This window comes from Nematolebias whitei, chromosome 6 (assembly GCF_014905685.2).
Source record: "Nematolebias whitei isolate Nwh7 chromosome 6, NemWhi1, whole genome shotgun sequence".
Lineage (NCBI taxonomy): Eukaryota > Metazoa > Chordata > Actinopteri > Cyprinodontiformes > Rivulidae > Nematolebias > Nematolebias whitei.
The window spans coordinates 10,791,392-10,797,360 of NC_056503.1; the positions used below are offsets into that span (position 1 = coordinate 10,791,392).

Consider the following 5,969-nt stretch of genomic DNA (forward strand, 5'->3'; position numbering starts at 1 on the left):
GCCTTTTCTCGTACAGCGTGAGCAACCTGCTCACAGTCGTAGTATTTCTTCTTGGCTTTTGCCAACTCTTTCGCTGACTCCTGCAGCTCTGCTTGAATGCCGCTCAACTGATCAATGGTCTGCAAAATAGAAATAATAAAACAGATAAGCTGTCATTATCAAAAAAAAATAATCAAAATGAGTTAAGTTGACCAAGTGTTTTGTATATGAAATAATAGGAATGCAAAGAGAAATGGTGAACAAAGAACTACAGAAACACATGAGTAATCTGTTTTGTGCACCTTTTTGAGCTGCTGTTCCTTGTAGAGTCTAATGGTCTTCGCTGGCTCTGATACTTGGCTCTTGTAGTTGTCACATACATTAAGCCTCGACTGGCTCACCTGAACTGTACCCTCTAAGTAGGCCCTCCACACTGCGTACACATTCCTAAATGGAGTTAACCAAAAAGAATATGATGCTGACACATTTTTTAATTATCCTTTCTGTGTAAACAACACAGGAATGAAAAGGTGTGTGCAAGCACTGAAAAGGGTGAATGATCAGAGTTTTATAAAGTATTTGCTGAACATTACTTTTATTTGTCATACTTAATAAGAAATAACAATAAAATGTATTCATTCAACCTTTGATTATACAGGTTAGTCTCACTGAGCCCTGTTAAGATGACTTGTGGCAACCCCTGAAGAGGGAAAAGCCGAAAGAAGAAGAAGAAGTGAGTAAATCAAAGGAAAACAGAAGGGGGCCAAGTATAGATCCCTGAGGTACCGATATATGTGTGTTTCAGCTGCTGTGACTTTTTACTTTGTTGGAGTCCATGAACATTTTTTCTCCTAAATTTTGGAGCAAATGCATAAAAATTGAGATTTTCTCTAAAATAAAAAGATGACCATACAATCAGTTACAAACACAAAAGACCAAAGTCTAAATTTAGATTTTTCAAACTATATTAATAAATTTGTTTTATAGGCACCAGCATACACACAGACCTACCTGTAGTCTGTTCTCTGGTCATCAGGGCTGATTCCAGGCCAGTCTTTCTTTAGGTACTGACTTGCTAATTTTTGCAGAGCCTGAAAATACAAAAGCAGAAACCAGGAATCTTAATTAAAAATGGTAAAACTTGTTTTCTCATCAGTGAACACCTGTCAAATTCTTGGACACAGCTATTTTTTTTTTAACAAACATTCCTGTTGGAACAATACGAGTGCACGTACAGTATATATTGAATTGAACTATTGATCGTGGTCAATATTTAGCTTGTTGACAGTCATTGGTCTATCAGCAAATAGGAGACGATCAGATCAAGGCTTTTCTATATCTGAAGTGCCCTCCAGAAAGAGGTGATTATTAAGTTTATATTTAAGTTACGCGTCACAACCCCCCCCCCCCCCGCCCCCACACACAAAGATAATACAATTGTTAAATCATCTAATCAATGAAACATCATTGATTTAGTCTGCTCAAACAAGTTATTTTTGTTACAAATATTATTTTATTTTATTTTTTGGGGTTAAATCTGTGCTCACATAAAGATACGGAGTGCTACACTGAGAGGACTACACTGGTATACAACAGTTCAGTTTTATGTAAATATGAATGGTTTCAATCAAGAAAATTAGCTTCTGTTTATCCTACTTATTTCTGTGTTCCTACACTGTTCGGGAATGGCTAAAAGAGCCAAGTTTTGAGGTATCCAACCAACACCCCAGCTCTCAGTCTATTCCAGGATTTGTTGCTACCCAAACAGGGCAGCCCATAGGCTGAGACTGAGACCATCTACTGACGCCACAGGACTCCCCAACAGTTTCTTTTGTCAACATAAGGACACCGATATGATCCCAGGCAGGTGGTTTGAATTTTCTGGCAGGCATGAAAAGCAGATATGTCAAAGTTTACTATAAAAGGTAAAAATATGAGGAAGTACATAGGAGGTGGAGCCATTCATACAGACCGACATTATCAATTTGAGATTATCTGCTGTGAATTACTTTGTTTTTATTTTTTCAAATAGGTAAACAAAATGGGCAGCACGGTGGCGCAACTGGTAGAGCTGCTGCCTCTCAGAGAGCAGGTCCCCAGTTCAAATGCCGGTCCGGGGGCCTTTCTGGGTGGAGTTTGCATGTTCTCTTTGTGCATGTGTGGGTTTTCTCCGGGTGCTCCAGTTTCCTCCCACAGACCAAAAACATGCATGTTAGACTGATTGGTAACTCTAAATTGTTCCTAGGTGTGAGTGAGAGAGTGAATGGTTGTTTGTCTCTATGTGGCCCTGTGATGGACTCAAGACCCGTCCAGGGTGTACCCCGCCCCTCGCAGTGACTGCTGGATATGGGCTTCAGCGACCCCCGTGACCCAAAATGGAAGAAGCGAGTAAAAAATGATGGATGGATGGATGGATGGATGGATGGATGGAGGGACGGACAGACGGACGGACGGACGGACGGACGGACGGATGGATGGATGGATGGAGCAAAATACTTTGCCCCTAGTGGAACAGCTCTGTGTCAGCAAAGGTGAATCCCCAGTCAGTTCCTGAATGAGTGAGCAGAAATGTGATGAGAGGAAGAGAAGGTAACCTACATCTTGCAGACTGGGTCACTGTGTCAGCAGCAACAACTCAGACTTGTGTCCCTGTGTATGTGTGTGTACGGGTGCAAAGTGGAGAACAGTCCTCATTAAATAAGAAGCTCTGGGACGACAACCCAATCAAAGCAAACCAAGCTAAGGGAAGAAGTGATACCCTAAGCAACACTCATCCTTCCAGCTTGTCTGATTTGCATGGAAATCTGGTCTGAGTTTTCATTTACAAACGTCCTCCCCAATCGTTCATCCTCTCAGTGATTCTGATGAACTGTGAAGGTTTTAAGAACAAAGCGTTTAGCCAAACCTAATTTGTTTCAGCTCCAGTCAGAGGAGTCTAGCAGCAGAAAGAAGATAAAACATGGCGTAAACTGACTGGAAACACAAGCACACACACAGCTTATTGCACAGAAACTGCACTGTCCAGTGCATGAGCAAACATGTTTGTTTCGAGAATAGTCACCCTTTCTCCCACTCTGACCCTCGAGGGAAGGGTGGAGTGGGTGTGGATGGTAGTGAAGTCTCAGAGTGAGTTTAAAAAACTGGCAGAACTAAATCTGTAATAAATATCTCCTGGCACTGAATGGCCTTCGTGATGTATGAAGCATTTATTTGAGTGTAAAAAACATGTACGATAAAACCAGTGCTGTGCACAATTAAATAAGTAGTGGTGTTTGAACTTTGAACTGTGGAATATGAACTGAAAGTAGCTCACTTTGGTGATGAACAACTTTCTTTAAGAATAAACAAATGCTGTTGTTCTTTAGCTCTACGTGCAGAGGATGATCACCAATATTTGCCCTTGAGGATAAAATGCTTTCAGCTGTGTGTGTGTGTGTGTGTGGGGGGGGGGGGGGGTGCAGCATGATCAGGCTGTTACTGAAACCTCTGTAGAAATACTCCTGTCTTTGTCTGGACAAGTTATTGATCATGCCTTTTCCTTCTCGTCTTAAACATCATGACATTAACTGAATTAAAAGTGAAAGCTTGTGCCGAGTTGTGCCTTCACGTCAGATTCATCACAAATGTAAATGCAGCTGATTCTATACTTTGTGAATTTATTTTACGAGTGGAAGTTTTGTCGCATGTTTTTGTTTTTGTTCCGACTGCTCCCTTCTTCAGTGGTCTCCACAGCGAGCAAACCCACCTGTGTTCATTCGTACACATCTGCTCACCAAAGACTCATGTTCGGGCTGCTGTTGATACGCCGTACTGTTGTACATTATTCAAGGTCAAGGTCTTATTTATTGTCATTCGCATCTCATGTGGTACATGTGGTGGAACAAAACTGTGTACACACGGTCCCAGTTCTATCGTTACTACAGGTATTATTAGTGTTTAGTGTATATCTTAGATCCTTAATTTTGTTAATTCTGTTTCTTTTTATACTTTATATTTTGTTATTTTGGGGTGTAACTGGGACCCTGTGTACATAATTTTGTTCCACCTCATGTACCACATGTGATATGAATAACAATAAACTTGACTTGAACTTTGAAGACTTGTCAATTGTTTCATCTTGACGTCCTTCCTGACCCAACCACAGACCACCGAGCTGCAGCAGCCCACATGTGGAGCAGGGCGCCGTCATCTAGCGTGCCCAGGAGAACAGATGGGAGGGGTTTAGGGACTTGCTCAAGGGTCCACAGTGGGGCAAATGAGGGTGGAGGCGGATGTGGATGCTTCACCTTTCCCACCCATATTTTTGTTGCAACAGTCCGGGGAGTCAAACCTGTCGACTGCCGATCACAGGGTTTAAATGCACTCAATAATTTATTAATAAGCAGAGAAGATTAAATACAGTAATTAAAAACAAAATTTAAAAGGGACACAATTTGGCCAAAATGTTAAACTTTTTAAATGTTTTGACAGCAAAAACAAAAAATATGCAAATAAGACCAGTGTTTTTGGGGGGTGGAGGTGTAATATTATTTACAGTATTATGTTAACGGGGGAATAGAAAAAAGCTGCGAGAGAGCTGAAGGCAAATATTTATGATGAAAAAAACGTTTTAAGATTTTATTTCATGAATATGTGATAAACTAGACCATTTTGGGACTTTGATTTTGGCTCGGACATTTGAAATGAAGTACAGGTAGCACTTGTAAAGTGTGAACTTACAAAACACCAAACACAACTCGGAGGGAAGCTGAGATTTGTAGAAGTTCCTATAAATGCTGGTCGTAGAAGCCTGGTTCTGTTTTAAACAGGAGAACCTCTTCCAGGAAACCAAAACGTTTATTTAAAGTCAATTTCCATCCTTTTACCTCAGTGTGAGGTTAAAAAAAACACTAGATGATGACTAATTCATCTTTTCAGATGTAGCAGCAGTTTTGGGGTCACATTAGCCACATGCCACCCTTCAATATTTCTCTTTAACTGGACTGATGAGTAGAAAGTAGCACTTTTTTAATTTTTTTATTATTATTATTATTTAAGAAATCTTCTTGATCTTGATTTTGGCTGCCATCCTAGGAGTGTAAGGTAAAAATGTGTTCTGTTATAAAATAGTGGTCTCTAAATTTGTATTGTCAGAACCCAATTAGGAGTTGTAAAACAGTAAGTTAAGGGTCCTGAGATGATTTCCAGAATGGAAATAAAACCTAAACATTCTTGCTCAAAGCATAGTTTTAGTAAAAATTGTAATAAAATGTAAATTGGGCTGCGTGTGATGTCATTATATTCTTGTTTAATTGACTGATGAGCAGCGTTTGTATATTTTAACCAGTGATAGTTTGCGTTACAATTCTCTGCCACCACTGTTTTAAACAACACTGTATCATTTTGAACACATGGAAGTCGAGAAAGTTTCAGCCTTTAAATCTATCTGTGGAAATATCCTCACAAGTCTTAACAGATGATAAAAGCAAAGGCTTTGGCCCCGATTACTGATTACTGACAGCTGCACAGTTCCATAACTCAGGAGAACATCTGGAGCTCGTTCATCCCCTCACACCTGCCTCACTTTGTGTCTTTTATTTCTACATTTCCTCAATATTTTTCCTTCCAAACAGCCATTGTTCACTGCTTCTTTCCTCACCCTTCTTTCCATTGTTTTCTTCCTTACAAACCATCTTACTCCCGCATCCTTCTTTTGCTGTCATCACCCCACAGCCACTTGAATGGCGTGTTGCTATAGCAACTGCTCTGCCCTTCTGATGTGGTCTGGCTGAGGTGAAACGTCTCAGTGTAATAAGCTCACACACTTCTGCACAATCACACACACATCCTGTTTGTGTGGTCATGACGACAAACAGCAGGATTTCCTGAGGTGACCAGTGAGAATGAATATTCTACTTCAGAGATGTCGGTCTGTGAGTTGGGTGTGAAATTATTTTCTGCGTTCTTCAAACACAGATTCATTTATGCATTTGCAATTGCATTACTTCCTG

At 40.3% G+C, this 5,969-nt stretch overlaps 1 long non-coding RNA gene across 1 annotated transcript; it reads right to left on the reverse strand.

The window, feature by feature from the left end:
- Positions 1 to 6: 6 nt before the first annotated feature.
- LOC119411098 lies at positions 7 to 1,073 on the reverse strand. Its single transcript, XR_005186874.1, has 3 exons — positions 991 to 1,073; positions 282 to 426; positions 7 to 119 (listed from the first exon to the last, which is right to left on the reverse strand). It is a non-coding gene; the product is annotated as an uncharacterized LOC119411098 (long non-coding RNA).
- Positions 1,074 to 5,969: the final 4,896 nt, after the last annotated feature.